At 51.6% G+C, this 13861-nt stretch overlaps 27 non-coding genes and 3 pseudogenes across 27 annotated transcripts; 23 read left to right on the top strand and 7 right to left on the bottom strand.

The window, feature by feature from the left end:
- The first annotated feature begins 139 nt into the window (after window positions 1-139).
- On the top strand, window positions 140-252 carry LOC131452383 (U5 spliceosomal RNA). Its single transcript, XR_009237191.1, has one exon. It is a non-coding gene; the product is annotated as a U5 spliceosomal RNA (small nuclear RNA).
- Window positions 253-431: 179 nt separating this feature from the next.
- LOC131452347 (U2 spliceosomal RNA) lies at window positions 432-624 on the top strand. The gene has a single exon (XR_009237159.1). It is a non-coding gene; the product is annotated as a U2 spliceosomal RNA (small nuclear RNA).
- Window positions 625-755: 131 nt separating this feature from the next.
- On the bottom strand, window positions 756-864 carry LOC131452416 (5S ribosomal RNA; annotated as a pseudogene).
- Window positions 865-1266: 402 nt separating this feature from the next.
- Window positions 1267-1430, top strand: LOC131452439 (U1 spliceosomal RNA). The gene has a single exon (XR_009237229.1). It is a non-coding gene; the product is annotated as a U1 spliceosomal RNA (small nuclear RNA).
- Window positions 1431-1620: 190 nt separating this feature from the next.
- On the top strand, window positions 1621-1732 carry LOC131452401 (U5 spliceosomal RNA). The gene has a single exon (XR_009237209.1). It is a non-coding gene; the product is annotated as a U5 spliceosomal RNA (small nuclear RNA).
- A 180-nt stretch (window positions 1733-1912) lies between these two features.
- LOC131452358 (U2 spliceosomal RNA) lies at window positions 1913-2105 on the top strand. The gene has a single exon (XR_009237170.1). It is a non-coding gene; the product is annotated as a U2 spliceosomal RNA (small nuclear RNA).
- A 167-nt stretch (window positions 2106-2272) lies between these two features.
- Window positions 2273-2391, bottom strand: LOC131452443 (5S ribosomal RNA). Its single transcript, XR_009237233.1, has one exon. It is a non-coding gene; the product is annotated as a 5S ribosomal RNA (ribosomal RNA).
- Window positions 2392-2793: 402 nt separating this feature from the next.
- LOC131452327 (U1 spliceosomal RNA) lies at window positions 2794-2957 on the top strand. Its single transcript, XR_009237141.1, has one exon. It is a non-coding gene; the product is annotated as a U1 spliceosomal RNA (small nuclear RNA).
- Window positions 2958-3604: 647 nt separating this feature from the next.
- On the top strand, window positions 3605-3717 carry LOC131452370 (U5 spliceosomal RNA). Its single transcript, XR_009237179.1, has one exon. It is a non-coding gene; the product is annotated as a U5 spliceosomal RNA (small nuclear RNA).
- A 179-nt stretch (window positions 3718-3896) lies between these two features.
- On the top strand, window positions 3897-4089 carry LOC131452360 (U2 spliceosomal RNA). Its single transcript, XR_009237172.1, has one exon. It is a non-coding gene; the product is annotated as a U2 spliceosomal RNA (small nuclear RNA).
- Window positions 4090-4238: 149 nt separating this feature from the next.
- LOC131452378 (5S ribosomal RNA) lies at window positions 4239-4357 on the bottom strand. Its single transcript, XR_009237186.1, has one exon. It is a non-coding gene; the product is annotated as a 5S ribosomal RNA (ribosomal RNA).
- A 402-nt stretch (window positions 4358-4759) lies between these two features.
- LOC131452438 (U1 spliceosomal RNA) lies at window positions 4760-4923 on the top strand. Its single transcript, XR_009237228.1, has one exon. It is a non-coding gene; the product is annotated as a U1 spliceosomal RNA (small nuclear RNA).
- Window positions 4924-5570: 647 nt separating this feature from the next.
- Window positions 5571-5683, top strand: LOC131452369 (U5 spliceosomal RNA). The gene has a single exon (XR_009237178.1). It is a non-coding gene; the product is annotated as a U5 spliceosomal RNA (small nuclear RNA).
- Window positions 5684-5862: 179 nt separating this feature from the next.
- Window positions 5863-6055, top strand: LOC131452359 (U2 spliceosomal RNA). Its single transcript, XR_009237171.1, has one exon. It is a non-coding gene; the product is annotated as a U2 spliceosomal RNA (small nuclear RNA).
- A 185-nt stretch (window positions 6056-6240) lies between these two features.
- Window positions 6241-6359, bottom strand: LOC131452366 (5S ribosomal RNA). Its single transcript, XR_009237177.1, has one exon. It is a non-coding gene; the product is annotated as a 5S ribosomal RNA (ribosomal RNA).
- A 402-nt stretch (window positions 6360-6761) lies between these two features.
- On the top strand, window positions 6762-6925 carry LOC131452326 (U1 spliceosomal RNA). The gene has a single exon (XR_009237140.1). It is a non-coding gene; the product is annotated as a U1 spliceosomal RNA (small nuclear RNA).
- Window positions 6926-7572: 647 nt separating this feature from the next.
- Window positions 7573-7685, top strand: LOC131452390 (U5 spliceosomal RNA). The gene has a single exon (XR_009237198.1). It is a non-coding gene; the product is annotated as a U5 spliceosomal RNA (small nuclear RNA).
- A 179-nt stretch (window positions 7686-7864) lies between these two features.
- LOC131452363 (U2 spliceosomal RNA) lies at window positions 7865-8057 on the top strand. Its single transcript, XR_009237174.1, has one exon. It is a non-coding gene; the product is annotated as a U2 spliceosomal RNA (small nuclear RNA).
- Window positions 8058-8224: 167 nt separating this feature from the next.
- On the bottom strand, window positions 8225-8343 carry LOC131452431 (5S ribosomal RNA). Its single transcript, XR_009237222.1, has one exon. It is a non-coding gene; the product is annotated as a 5S ribosomal RNA (ribosomal RNA).
- Window positions 8344-8745: 402 nt separating this feature from the next.
- On the top strand, window positions 8746-8909 carry LOC131452448 (U1 spliceosomal RNA). The gene has a single exon (XR_009237238.1). It is a non-coding gene; the product is annotated as a U1 spliceosomal RNA (small nuclear RNA).
- Window positions 8910-9525: 616 nt separating this feature from the next.
- LOC131452382 (U5 spliceosomal RNA) lies at window positions 9526-9638 on the top strand. Its single transcript, XR_009237190.1, has one exon. It is a non-coding gene; the product is annotated as a U5 spliceosomal RNA (small nuclear RNA).
- A 179-nt stretch (window positions 9639-9817) lies between these two features.
- On the top strand, window positions 9818-10010 carry LOC131452346 (U2 spliceosomal RNA). Its single transcript, XR_009237158.1, has one exon. It is a non-coding gene; the product is annotated as a U2 spliceosomal RNA (small nuclear RNA).
- Window positions 10011-10141: 131 nt separating this feature from the next.
- LOC131452415 (5S ribosomal RNA) lies at window positions 10142-10250 on the bottom strand (annotated as a pseudogene).
- A 402-nt stretch (window positions 10251-10652) lies between these two features.
- On the top strand, window positions 10653-10816 carry LOC131452437 (U1 spliceosomal RNA). Its single transcript, XR_009237227.1, has one exon. It is a non-coding gene; the product is annotated as a U1 spliceosomal RNA (small nuclear RNA).
- A 616-nt stretch (window positions 10817-11432) lies between these two features.
- Window positions 11433-11545, top strand: LOC131452381 (U5 spliceosomal RNA). Its single transcript, XR_009237189.1, has one exon. It is a non-coding gene; the product is annotated as a U5 spliceosomal RNA (small nuclear RNA).
- Window positions 11546-11724: 179 nt separating this feature from the next.
- LOC131452344 (U2 spliceosomal RNA) lies at window positions 11725-11917 on the top strand. The gene has a single exon (XR_009237157.1). It is a non-coding gene; the product is annotated as a U2 spliceosomal RNA (small nuclear RNA).
- Window positions 11918-12048: 131 nt separating this feature from the next.
- Window positions 12049-12157, bottom strand: LOC131452414 (5S ribosomal RNA; annotated as a pseudogene).
- A 402-nt stretch (window positions 12158-12559) lies between these two features.
- On the top strand, window positions 12560-12723 carry LOC131452435 (U1 spliceosomal RNA). The gene has a single exon (XR_009237226.1). It is a non-coding gene; the product is annotated as a U1 spliceosomal RNA (small nuclear RNA).
- Window positions 12724-13339: 616 nt separating this feature from the next.
- On the top strand, window positions 13340-13451 carry LOC131452402 (U5 spliceosomal RNA). Its single transcript, XR_009237210.1, has one exon. It is a non-coding gene; the product is annotated as a U5 spliceosomal RNA (small nuclear RNA).
- A 179-nt stretch (window positions 13452-13630) lies between these two features.
- LOC131452343 (U2 spliceosomal RNA) lies at window positions 13631-13823 on the top strand. The gene has a single exon (XR_009237156.1). It is a non-coding gene; the product is annotated as a U2 spliceosomal RNA (small nuclear RNA).
- Window positions 13824-13861: the final 38 nt, after the last annotated feature.

Here is a 13861-nt window from a genome sequence, read left to right as displayed (position 1 = left end):
CAACGGTAAGAATGCGCTTCCAAACATGCAGTCAAATGTGGGCGGTTGATTGGCCGGCAAACCAAAAACGTTGAAGAAAGGCTGTCCCAAGGTGGCCGGCCGGGCCGACCGAGGCTGCTCTCAAGGAGAGGGGCTATGTTGACTCTGGTTTTTCTTCAAAATGCTCAAGTCTTTCGCCTTTTACTAAAGACTTCCGTGGAGAGGAACGTCCAAGAGTTTAAGTTATTTTTGGTGGGCTTTGCTGTATGGCTGCGCTCTTTGAGTGTGTCAAATGTCAAGCAGCTGTCCGTCACGGCTCAGAGGTGCACTTAGATCACCTGGGGGTGGAGGTGAGCAGCAGCAGCCTTTGTTATGCGCACTTCAGAAACATGGCACCACAACAAGTAACTTGTGCGCCAAGATCTTGAGTTGGCCCCAGACACTGGTGGGCCATCGCTTCTCGGCCTTTTGGCTAAGATCAAGTGTAGTATCTGTTCTTATCAGTTTAATATCTGATATGTCCTCTATATGGGGATTAAATATTAAATGCATTTTTGAGCATTGGGCGGTGAAACCTTGGGCTTGCTCTCTTCACTCCTTGCATTGACCTGGTATTGCAGTGCCACCAGGAACGGTGCACCGTTCTCTTTTTTTCTGTAAAAACCAAAGCAAGGCTGAAACTGGAAGGACATTAACGTGTGCCCGTGCCTCAACGTAATTGCAAGCCCATGTTTCTTGTAAGGAAGCAGCAGTGTAAAAGCGTGCTGCAGTGTAAAAGCTTACAGCACCTGGTATTCCCAGGCGGTCTCCCATCCAAGTACTAACCAGGCCCGACCCTGCTTAGCTTCCGAGATCAGGCGTGCTCAGGGTGGTGTGGCCGTAAGCCGACGGGCAGGTGACACAGACTCCTTTTATAGACCAGGCAAGGCCCCCTGCTCGTGGAGGGGCTCAAAAGGCAGCATTCCGAACACACTGCACTTGAGCCTTTATCGCCACTACCTGCTACACTCTATTCCAGTATTAGGAAGCTACACCGAGATGGGTAAGCTGCTGTTGGTGCCGTCAGGTGCAGTTGTTGCTGAATCGATAGGAAATGACAGCCAGGTATGCCAGTGAAAAGGTCGAGTGTTTCCTCTCCAATGTGTGCTGGAGGTTGAAGTTGAACACAGCACAGCATTAACGAGCACCTGAGTCAAGGCATTGGACTCTGGGACTATCCATTTCCTGCACCATCAGCCAAAGAGCTGTGTCTGGGAACAGCCACCCAGTGCTGGGCAAGTACACCTCATACTTACCTGGCAGGGGAGATACCATGATCAAGAAGGTGGTTCACCCAGGGCGAGGCTCAGCCATTGCACTCTGGTTGTGCTGACCCCTGCAAATTCCCCAAACGTGGGAATCTTGACTGCATAATTTTTGCTAGTGGGGTACTGCGTCCGCGCTCTCCCCCGATGACGTAGTTGTAAGCAAAGGTCAGCCGCCCAAGGTTCCGCCTTGTGTGCCCATCTCCAGGCTTCTCACGTGCTCGCAGAGCGACGTCCCCCAAGAAAGGCTGTCCCAGGGTGGCCGGCCGGGCCGACCGAGACTGTGGTGACTCTGGCGGATAGACTCCTTGGCTGCTCTCAAGGAGAGGGGCTATGTTGACTCTGGTTTTTCTTCAAAATGCTCAAGTCTTTCGCCTTTTACTAAAGAATTCCGTGGAGAGGAACGTCCAAGAGTTTAAGTTATTTTTGGTGGGCTTTGCTGTATGTCTGCGCCCTTTGAGTGTGTCAAATGTCAAGCAGCTGTCCGTCACAGCTCAGAGGTGCACTTAGATCACCTGGGGGTGGAGGTGAGCAGCAGCAGCCTTTGTTATGCGCACTTCAGAAACACGGCACCACAACAAGTAACTTGTGCGCCAAGATCTTGAGTTGGCCCCAGACACTGGTGGGCCATCGCTTCTCGGCCTTTTGGCCAAGATCAAGTGTAGTATCTGTTCTTATCAGTTTAATATCTGATATGTCCTCTATATGGGGATTAAATATTAAATGCATTTTTGAGCATTGGGCGGTGAAACCTTGGGCTTGCTCTCTTCACTCCTTGCATTGACCTGGTATTGCAGTGCCACCAGGAACGGTGCACCGTTCTCTTTTTTTCTGTGAAAACCAAAGCAAGGCTGAAACTGGAAGGACATTAACGTGTGCCCGTGCGTCAACGTAATTGCAAGCCCACGTTTCTTGTAAGGAAGCAGCAGTGTAAAAGCGTGCTGCAGTGTAAAAGCGTGCTGAGGTGTAAAAGCGTGCTGCAGTGTAAAAGCTTACAGCACCTGGTATTCCCAGGCGGTCTCCCATCCAAGTACTAACCAGGCCCGACCCTGCTTAGCTTCCGAGATCAGACGAGATCGGGCGTGCTCAGGGTGGTGTGGCCGTAAGCCGACGGGCAGGTGACACAGACTCCTTTTATAGACCAGGCAAGGCCCCCTGCTCGTGGAGGGGCTCAAAAGGCAGCCTTCCGAACACACTGCACTTGAGCCTTTATCGCCACTACCTGCTACACTCTATTCCAGTATTAGGAAGCTACACCGAGATGGGTAAGCTGCTGTTGGTGCCGTCAGGTGCAGTTGTTGCTGAATCGATAGGAAATGACAGCCAGGTATGCCAGTGAAAAGGTTGAGTGTTTCCTCTCCAATGTGTGCTGGAGGTTGAAGTTGAACACAGCACAGCATTAACGAGCACCTGAGTCAAGGCATTGGACTCTGGGACTATCCATTTCCTGCACCATCAGCCAAAGAGCTGTGTCTGGGAACAGCCACCCAGTGCTGGGCAAGTACACCTCATACTTACCTGGCAGGGGAGATACCATGATCAAGAAGGTGGTTCACCCAGGGCGAGGCTCAGCCATTGCACTCTGGTTGTGCTGACCCCTGCAAATTCCCCAAACGTGGGAATCTTGACTGCATATTTTTTGCTAGTGGGGTACTGCGTCCGCGCTCTCCCCCGATGACGTAGTTGTAAGCAAAGGTCAGCCGCCCAAGGTTCCGCCTTGTGAGCCCATCTCCAGGCTTCTCACGTGCTCGCAGAGCGACGTCCCCAGTATTTCCAAGTTGCTGGGAATGGGATGGTTGTGGGTGTTGTCTTTTAGCTCTAAGGAAATGTCATGCTCCCTTTCCCGGCTCTTTGTAGGTAGAACTGGATTGTTGGAGATGGATCCATGGCCATCATGCCAAGGGTTAATACTTTGGCGCTTGCTCCGTCCACTCCTGTACATTGACCTGATATTGAAGCGATGCCAGGAGCAGCTCACCATTTCAGAAGCCCGGAGGAGTTGGGAAACGGCCCGGCAGTTTGTACTGCTCGGTGTGACACAGAGCTGCTTTGCTCATGCACTCACATCTACCACTAAACCTTGGAGGTGTCCCCCGTGAGCGAGGAATGTGCCACAGCCTCAGCGGTTGATAGAAAACTGCAGCACACAACCAACGGTAAGAATGCGCTTCCAAACATGCAGTCAAATGTGGGCGGTTGATTGGCCGGCAAACCAAAAACGTTGAAGAAAGGCTGTCCCAAGGTGGCCGGCCGGGCCGACCGAGACTGTGGTGACTCTGGCGGATAGACTCCTTGGCTGCTCTCAAGGAGAGGGGCTATGTTGACTCTGGTTTTTCTTCAAAATGCTCAAGTCTTTCGCCTTTTACTAAAGACTTCCGTGGAGAGGAACGTCCAAGAGTTTAAGTTATTTTTGGTGGGCTTTGCTGTATAGCTGCGCCCTTTGAGTGTGTCAAATGTCAAGCAGCTGTCCGTCACGGCTCAGAGGTGCACTTAGATCACCTGGGGGTGGAGGTGAGCAGCAGCAGCCTTTGTTATGCGCACTTCAGAAACACGGCACCACAACAAGTAACTTGTGCGCCAAGATCTTGAGTTGGCCCCAGACACTGGTGGGCCATCGCTTCTCGGCCTTTTGGCTAAGATCAAGTGTAGTATCTGTTCTTATCAGTTTAATATTTGATATGTCCTCTATATGGGGATTAAATATTAAATGCATTTTTGAGCATTGGGCGGTGAAACCTTGGGCTTGCTCTCTTCACTCCTTGCATTGACCTGGTATTGCAGTGCCACCAGGAACGGTGCACCGTTCTCTTTTTTTCTGTGAAAACCAAAGCAAGGCTGAAATTGGAAGGACATTAACGTGTGCCCGTGCGTCAACGTAATTGCAAGCCCACGTTTCTTGTAAGGAAGCAGCAGTGTAAAAGCGTGCTGCAGTGTAAAAGCGTGCTGCAGTGTAAAAGCTTACAGCACCTGGTATTCCCAGGCGATCTCCCATCCAAGTACTAACCAGGCCCGACCCTGCTTAGCTTCCGAGATCAGACGAGATCGGGCGTGCTCAGGGTGGTGTGGCCGTAAGCCGGTGGGCAGGTGACACAGACTCCTTTTATAGACCAGGCAAGGCCCCCTGCTCGTGGAGGGGCTCAAAAGGCAGCCTTCCGAACACACTGCACTTGAGCCTTTATCGCCACTACCTGCTACACTCTATTCCAGTATTAGGAAGCTACACCGAGATGGGTAAGCTGCTGTTGGTGCCGTCAGGTGCAGTTGTTGCTGAATCGATAGGAAATGACAGCCAGGTATGCCAGTGAAAAGGTCGAGTGTTTCCTCTCCAATGTGTGCTGGAGGTTGAAGTTGAACACAGCACAGCATTAACAAGCACCTGAGTCAAGGCATTGGACTCTGGGACTATCCATTTCCTGCACCATCAGCCAAAGAGCTGTGTCTGGGAACAGCCACCCAGTGCTGGGCAAGTACACCTCATACTTACCTGGCAGGGGAGATACCATGATCAAGAAGGTGGTTCACCCAGGGCGAGGCTCAGCCATTGCACTCTGGTTGTGCTGACCCCTGCAAATTCCCCAAACGTGGGAATCTTGACTGCATAATTTTTGCTAGTGGGGTACTGCGTCCGCGCTCTCCCCCGATGACGTAGTTGTAAGCAAAGGTCAGCCGCCCAAGGTTCCGCCTTGTGTGCCCATCTCCAGGCTTCTCACGTGCTCGCAGAGCGACGTCCCCAGTCTTTCCAAGTTGCTGGGAATGGGATGGTTGTGGGTGTTGTCTTTTAGCTCTAAGGAAATGTCATGCTCCCTTTCCCGGCTCTTTGTAGGTAGAACTGGATTGTTGGAGATGGATCCATGGCCATCATGCCAAGGGTTAATACTTTGGCGCTTGCTCCGTCCACTCCTGTACATTGACCTGATATTGAAGCGATGCCAGGAGCAGCTCACCATTTCAGAAGCCCGGAGGAGTTGGGAAACGGCCCGGCAGTTTGTACTGCTCGGTGTGACACAGAGCTGCTTTGCTCATGCACTCACATCTACCACTAAACCTTGGAGGTGTCCCCCGTGAGCGAGGAATGTGCCACAGCCTCAGCGGTTGATAGAAAACTGCAGCACACAACCAACGGTAAGAATGCGCTTCCAAACATGCAGTCAAATGTGGGCGGTTGATTGGCCGGCAAACCAAAAACGTTGAAGAAAGGCTGTCCCAAGGTGGCCGGCCGGGCCGACCGAGACTGTGGTGACTCTGGCGGATAGACTCCTTGGCTGCTCTCAAGGAGAGGGGCTATGTTGACTCTGGTTTTTCTTCAAAATGCTCAAGTCTTTCGCCTTTTACTAAAGACTTCCGTGGAGAGGAACGTCCAAGAGTTTAAGTTATTTTTGGTGGGCTTTGCTGTATAGCTGCGCCCTTTGAGTGTGTCAAATGTCAAGCAGCTGTCCGTCACGGCTCAGAGGTGCACTTAGATCACCTGGGGGTGGAGGTGAGCAGCAGCAGCCTTTGTTATGCGCACTTCAGAAACACGGCACCACAACAAGTAACTTGTGCGCCAAGATCTTGAGTTGGCCCCAGACACTGGTGGGCCATCGCTTCTCGGCCTTTTGGCTAAGATCAAGTGTAGTATCTGTTCTTATCAGTTTAATATTTGATATGTCCTCTATATGGGGATTAAATATTAAATGCATTTTTGAGCATTGGGCGGTGAAACCTTGGGCTTGCTCTCTTCACTCCTTGCATTGACCTGGTATTGCAGTGCCACCAGGAACGGTGCACCGTTCTCTTTTTTTCTGTGAAAACCAAAGCAAGGCTGAAATTGGAAGGACATTAACGTGTGCCCGTGTGTCAACGTAATTGCAAGCCCACGTTTCTTGTAAGGAAGCAGCAGTGTAAAAGCGTGCTGCAGTGTAAAAGCGTGCTGCAGTGTAAAAGCGTGCTGCAGTGTAAAAGCGTGCTGCAGTGTAAAAGCTTACAGCACCTGGTATTCCCAGGCGGTGTCCCATCCAAGTACTAACCAGGCCCGACCCTGCTTAGCTTCCGAGATCAGACGAGATCGGGCGTGCTCAGGGTGGTGTGGCCGTAAGCCAACGGGCAGGTGACACAGTCTCCTTTTATAGACCAGGCAAGGCCCCCTGCTCGTGGAGTGGCTCAAAAGGCAGCCTTCCGAACACACTGCACTTGAGCCTTTATCGCCACTACCTGCTACACTCTATTCCAGTATTAGGAAGCTACACCGAGATGGGTAAGCTGCTGTTGGTGCCGTCAGGTGCAGTTGTTGCTGAATCGATAGGAAATGACAGCCAGGTATGCCAGTGAAAAGGTCGAGTGTTTCCTCTCCAATGTGTGCTGGAGGTTGAAGTTGAACACAGCACAGCATTAACGAGCACCTGAGTCAAGGCATTGGACTCTGGGACTATCCATTTCCTGCACCATCAGCCAAAGAGCTGTGTCTGGGAACAGCCACCCAGTGCTGGGCAAGTACACCTCATACTTACCTGGCAGGGGAGATACCATGATCAAGAAGGTGGTTCACCCAGGGCGAGGCTCAGCCATTGCACTCTGGTTGTGCTGACCCCTGCAAATTCCCCAAACGTGGGAATCTTGACTGCATATTTTTTGCTAGTGGGGTACTGCGTCCGCGCTCTCCCCCGATGACGTAGTTGTAAGCAAAGGTAAGCCGCCCAAGGTTCCGCCTTGTGTGCCCATCTCCAGGCTTCTCACGTGCTCGCAGAGCGACGTCCCCAGTATTTCCAAGTTGCTGGGAATGGGATGGTTGTGGGTGTTGTCTTTTAGCTCTAAGGAAATGTCATGCTCCCTTTCCCGGCTCTTTGTAGGTAGAACTGGATTGTTGGAGATGGATCCATGGCCATCATGCCAAGGGTTAATACTTTGGCGCTTGCTCCGTCCACTCCTGTACATTGACCTGATATTGAAGCGATGCCAGGAGCAGCTCACCATTTCAGAAGCCCGGAGGAGTTGGGAAACGGCCCGGCAGTTTGTACTGCTCGGTGTGACACAGAGCTGCTTTGCTCATGCACTCACATCTACCACTAAACCTTGGAGGTGTCCCCCGTGAGCGAGGAATGTGCCACAGCCTCAGCGGTTGATAGAAAACTGCAGCACACAACCAACGGTAAGAATGCGCTTCCAAACATGCAGTCAAATGTGGGCGGTTGATTGGCCGGCAAACCAAAAACGTTGAAGAAAGGCTGTCCCAAGGTGGCCGGCCGGGCCGACCGAGACTGTGGTGACTCTGGCGGATAGACTCCTTGGCTGCTCTCAAGGAGAGGGGCTATGTTGACTCTGGTTTTTCTTCAAAATGCTCAAGTCTTTTGCCTTTTACTAAAGACTTCCGTGGAGAGGAACGTCCAAGAGTTTAAGTTATTTTTGGTGGGCTTTGCTGTATGGCTGCGCCCTTTGAGTGTGTCAAATGTCAAGCAGCTGTCCGTCACGGCTCAGAGGTGCACTTAGATCACCTGGGGGTGGAGGTGAGCAGCAGCAGCCTTTGTTATGCGCACTTCAGAAACATGGCACCACAACAAGTAACTTGTGCGCCAAGATCTTGAGTTGGCCCCAGACACTGGTGGGCCATCGCTTCTCGGCCTTTTGGCTAAGATCAAGTGTAGTATCTGTTCTTATCAGTTTAATATCTGATATGTCCTCTATATGGGGATTAAATATTAAATGCATTTTTGAGCATTGGGCGGTGAAACCTTGGACTTGCTCTCTTCACTCCTTGCATTGACCTGGTATTGCAGTGCCACCAGGAACGGTGCACCGTTCTCTTTTTTTCTGTGAAAACCAAAGCAAGGCTGAAACTGGAAGGACATTAACGTGTGCCCGTGCGTCAACGTAATTGCAAGCCCACGTTTCTTGTAAGGAAGCAGCAGTGTAAAAGCGTGCTGCAGTGTAAAAGCGTGCTGCAGTGTAAAAGCGTGCTGCAGTGTAAAAGCTTACAGCACCTGGTATTCCCAGGCGGTCTCCCATCCAAGTACTAACCAGGCCCGACCCTGCTTAGCTTCCGAGATCAGACGAGATCGGGCGTGCTCAGGGTGGTGTGGCCGTAAGCCAACGGGCAGGTGACACAGTCTCCTTTTATAGACCAGGCAAGGCCCCCTGCTCGTGGAGTGGCTCAAAAGGCAGCCTTCCGAACACACTGCACTTGAGCCTTTATCGCCACTACCTGCTACACTCTATTCCAGTATTAGGAAGCTACACCGAGATGGGTAAGCTGCTGTTGGTGCTGTCAGGTGCAGTTGTTGCTGAATCGATAGGAAATGACAGCCAGGTATGCCAGTGAAAAGGTCGAGTGTTTCCTCTCCAATGTGTGCTGGAGGTTGAAGTTGAACACAGCACAGCATTAACGAGCACCTGAGTCAAGGCATTGGACTCTGGGACTATCCATTTCCTGCACCATCAGCCAAAGAGCTGTGTCTGGGAACAGCCACCCAGTGCTGGGCAAGTACACCTCATACTTACCTGGCAGGGGAGATACCATGATCAAGAAGGTGGTTCACCCAGGGCGAGGCTCAGCCATTGCACTCTGGTTGTGCTGACCCCTGCAAATTCCCCAAACGTGGGAATCTTGACTGCATAATTTTTGCTAGTGGGGTACTGCGTCCACGCTCTCCCCCGATGACGTAGTTGTAAGCAAAGGTCAGCCGCCCAAGGTTCCGCCTTGTGTGCCCATCTCCAGGCTTCTCACGTGCTCGCAGAGCGACGTCCCCAGTCTTTCCAAGTTGCTGGGAATGGGATGGTTGTGGGTGTTGTCTTTTAGCTCTAAGGAAATGTCATACTCCCTTTCCCGGCTCTTTGTAGGTAGAACTGGATTGTTGGAGATGGATCCATGGCCATCATGCCAAGGGTTAATACTTTGGCGCTTGCTCCGTCCACTCCTGTACATTGACCTGATATTGAAGCGATGCCAGGAGCAGCTCACCATTTCAGAAGCCCGGAGGAGTTGGGAAACGGCCCGGCAGTTTGTACTGCTCGGTGTGACACAGAGCTGCTTTGCTCATGCACTCACATCTACCACTAAACCTTGGAGGTGTCCCCCGTGAGCGAGGAATGTGCCACAGCCTCAGCGGTTGATAGAAAACTGCAGCACACAACCAACGGTAAGAATGCGCTTCCAAACATGCAGTCAAATGTGGGCGGTTGATTGGCCGGCAAACCAAAAACGTTGAAGAAAGGCTGTCCCAAGGTGGCCGGCCGGGCCGACCGAGACTGCTCTCAAGGAGAGGGGCTATGTTGACTCTGGTTTTTCTTCAAAATGCTCAAGTCTTTCGCCTTTTACTAAAGACTTCCGTGGAGAGGAACGTCCAAGAGTTTAAGTTATTTTTGGTGGGCTTTGCTGTATGGCTGCGCTCTTTGAGTGTGTCAAATGTCAAGCAGCTGTCCGTCACGGCTCAGAGGTGCACTTAGATCACCTGGGGGTGGAGGTGAGCAGCAGCAGCCTTTGTTATGCGCACTTCAGAAACATGGCACCACAACAAGTAACTTGTGCGCCAAGATCTTGAGTTGGCCCCAGACACTGGTGGGCCATCGCTTCTCGGCCTTTTGGCTAAGATCAAGTGTAGTATCTGTTCTTATCAGTTTAATATCTGATATGTCCTCTATATGGGGATTAAATATTAAATGCATTTTTGAGCATTGGGCGGTGAAACCTTGGGCTTGCTCTCTTCACTCCTTGCATTGACCTGGTATTGCAGTGCCACCAGGAACGGTGCACCGTTCTCTTTTTTTCTGTGAAAACCAAAGCAAGGCTGAAACTGGAAGGACATTAACGTGTGCCCGTGCGTCAACGTAATTGCAAGCCCATGTTTCTTGTAAGGAAGCAGCAGTGTAAAAGCGTGCTGCAGTGTAAAAGCTTACAGCACCTGGTATTCCCAGGCGGTCTCCCATCCAAGTACTAACCAGGCCCGACCCTGCTTAGCTTCCGAGATCAGGCGTGCTCAGGGTGGTGTGGCCGTAAGCCGACGGGCAGGTGACACAGACTCCTTTTATAGACCAGGCAAGGCCCCCTGCTCGTGGAGGGGCTCAAAAGGCAGCATTCCGAACACACTGCACTTGAGCCTTTATCGCCACTACCTGCTACACTCTATTCCAGTATTAGGAAGCTACACCGAGATGGGTAAGCTGCTGTTGGTGCCGTCAGGTGCAGTTGTTGCTGAATCGATAGGAAATGACAGCCAGGTATGCCAGTGAAAAGGTCGAGTGTTTCCTCTCCAATGTGTGCTGGAGGTTGAAGTTGAACACAGCACAGCATTAACGAGCACCTGAGTCAAGGCATTGGACTCTGGGACTATCCATTTCCTGCACCATCAGCCAAAGAGCTGTGTCTGGGAACAGCCACCCAGTGCTGGGCAAGTACACCTCATACTTACCTGGCAGGGGAGATACCATGATCAAGAAGGTGGTTCACCCAGGGCGAGGCTCAGCCATTGCACTCTGGTTGTGCTGACCCCTGCAAATTCCCCAAACGTGGGAATCTTGACTGCATAATTTTTGCTAGTGGGGTACTGCGTCCGCGCTCTCCCCCGATGACGTAGTTGTAAGCAAAGGTCAGCCGCCCAAGGTTCCGCCTTGTGTGCCCATCTCCAGGCTTCTCACGTGCTCGCAGAGCGACGTCCCCAGTCTTTCCAAGTTGCTGGGAATGGGATGGTTGTGGGTGTTGTCTTTTAGCTCTAAGGAAATGTCATGCTCCCTTTCCCGGCTCTTTGTAGGTAGAACTGGATTGTTGGAGATGGATCCATGGCCATCATGCCAAGGGTTAATACTTTGGCGCTTGCTCCGTCCACTCCTGTACATTGACCTGATATTGAAGCGATGCCAGGAGCAGCTCACCATTTCAGAAGCCCGGAGGAGTTGGGAAACGGCCCGGCAGTTTGTACTGCTCGGTGTGACACAGAGCTGCTTTGCTCATGCACTCACATCTACCACTAAACCTTGGAGGTGTCCCCCGTGAGCGAGGAATGTGCCACAGCCTCAGCGGTTGATAGAAAACTGCAGCACACAACCAACGGTAAGAATGCGCTTCCAAACATGCAGTCAAATGTGGGCGGTTGATTGGCCGGCAAACCAAAAACGTTGAAGAAAGGCTGTCCCAAGGTGGCCGGCCGGGCCGACCGAGACTGCTCTCAAGGAGAGGGGCTATGTTGACTCTGGTTTTTCTTCAAAATGCTCAAGTCTTTCGCCTTTTACTAAAGACTTCCGTGGAGAGGAACGTCCAAGAGTTTAAGTTATTTTTGGTGGGCTTTGCTGTATGGCTGCGCTCTTTGAGTGTGTCAAATGTCAAGCAGCTGTCCGTCACGGCTCAGAGGTGCACTTAGATCACCTGGGGGTGGAGGTGAGCAGCAGCAGCCTTTGTTATGCGCACTTCAGAAACATGGCACCACAACAAGTAACTTGTGCGCCAAGATCTTGAGTTGGCCCCAGACACTGGTGGGCCATCGCTTCTCGGCCTTTTGGCTAAGATCAAGTGTAGTATCTGTTCTTATCAGTTTAATATCTGATATGTCCTCTATATGGGGATTAAATATTAAATGCATTTTTGAGCATTGGGCGGTGAAACCTTGGGCTTGCTCTCTTCACTCCTTGCATTGACCTGGTATTGCAGTGCCACCAGGAACGGTGCACCGTTCTCTTTTTTTCTGTGAAAACCAAAGCAAGGCTGAAACTGGAAGGACATTAACGTGTGCCCGTGCGTCAACGTAATTGCAAGCCCATGTTTCTTGTAAGGAAGCAGCAGTGTAAAAGCGTGCTGCAGTGTAAAAGCTTACAGCACCTGGTATTCCCAGGCGGTCTCCCATCCAAGTACTAACCAGGCCCGACCCTGCTTAGCTTCCGAGATCAGGCGTGCTCAGGGTGGTGTGGCCGTAAGCCGACGGGCAGGTGACACAGACTCCTTTTATAGACCAGGCAAGGCCCCCTGCTCGTGGAGGGGCTCAAAAGGCAGCATTCCGAACACACTGCACTTGAGCCTTTATCGCCACTACCTGCTACACTCTATTCCAGTATTAGGAAGCTACACCGAGATGGGTAAGCTGCTGTTGGTGCCGTCAGGTGCAGTTGTTGCTGAATCGATAGGAAATGACAGCCAGGTATGCCAGTGAAAAGGTCGAGTGTTTCCTCTCCAATGTGTGCTGGAGGTTGAAGTTGAACACAGCACAGCATTAACGAGCACCTGAGTCAAGGCATTGGACTCTGGGACTATCCATTTCCTGCACCATCAGCCAAAGAGCTGTGTCTGGGAACAGCCACCCAGTGCTGGGCAAGTACACCTCATACTTACCTGGCAGGGGAGATACCATGATCAAGAAGGTGGTTCACCCAGGGCGAGGCTCAGCCATTGCACTCTGGTTGTGCTGACCCCTGCAAATTCCCCAAACGTGGGAATCTTGACTGCATAATTTTTGCTAGTGGGGTACTGCGTCCGCGCTCTCCCCCGATGACGTAGTTGTAAGCAAAGGTCAGCCGCCCAAGGTTCCGCCTTGTGTGCCCATCTCCAGGCTTCTCACGTGCTCGCAGAGCGACGTCCCCAGTCTTTCCAAGTTGCTGGGAATGGGATGGTTGTGGGTGTTGTCTTTTAGCTCTAAGGAAATGTCATGCTCCCTTTCCCGGCTCTTTGTAGGTAGAACTGGATTGTTGGAGATGGATCCATGGCCATCATGCCAAGGGTTAATACTTTGGCGCTTGCTCCGTCCACTCCTGTACATTGACCTGATATTGAAGCGATGCCAGGAGCAGCTCACCATTTCAGAAGCCCGGAGGAGTTGGGAAACGGCCCGGCAGTTTGTACTGCTCGGTGTGACACAGAGCTGCTTTGCTCATGCACTCACATCTACCACTAAACCTTGGAGGTGTCCCCCGTGAGCGAGGAATGTGCCACAGCCTCAGCGGTTGATAGAAAACTGCAGCACACAACCAACGGTAAGAATGCGCTTCCAAACATGCAGTCAAATGTGGGCGGTTGATTGGCCGGCAAACCAAAAACGTTGAAGAAAGGCTGTCCCAAGGTGGCCGGCCGGGCCGACCGAGACTGCTCTCAAGGAGAGGGGCTATGTTGATTTGGTTTTTCTTCAAAATGCTCAAGTCTTTCGCCTTTTACTAAAGACTTCCGTGGAGAGGAACGTCCAAGAGTTTAAGTTATTTTTGGTGGGCTTTGCTGTATGGCTGCGCTCTTTGAGTGTGTCAAATGTCAAGCAGCTGTCCGTCACGGCTCAGAGGTGCACTTAGATCACCTGGGGGTGGAGGTGAGCAGCAGCAGCCTTTGTTATGCGCACTTCAGAAACATGGCACCACAACAAGTAACTTGTGCGCCAAGATCTTGAGTTGGCCCCAGACACTGGTGGGCCATCGCTTCTCGGCCTTTTGGCTAAGATCAAGTGTAGTATCTGTTCTTATCAGTTTAATATCTGATATGTCCTCTATATGGGGATTAAATATTAAATGCATTTTTGAGCATTGGGCGGTGAAACCTTGGGCTTGCTCTCTTCACTCCTTGCATTGACCTGGTATTGCAGTGCCACCAGGAACGGTGCACCGTTCTCTTTTTTTCTGTGAAAACCAAAGCAAGGCTGAAACTG

The sequence above is a fragment of the Solea solea genome, unplaced genomic scaffold (genome assembly GCF_958295425.1).
Source record: "Solea solea unplaced genomic scaffold, fSolSol10.1 scaffold_85, whole genome shotgun sequence".
Lineage (NCBI taxonomy): Eukaryota > Metazoa > Chordata > Actinopteri > Pleuronectiformes > Soleidae > Solea > Solea solea.
This window is presented reverse-complemented; position numbering and strand designations above follow the sequence as displayed.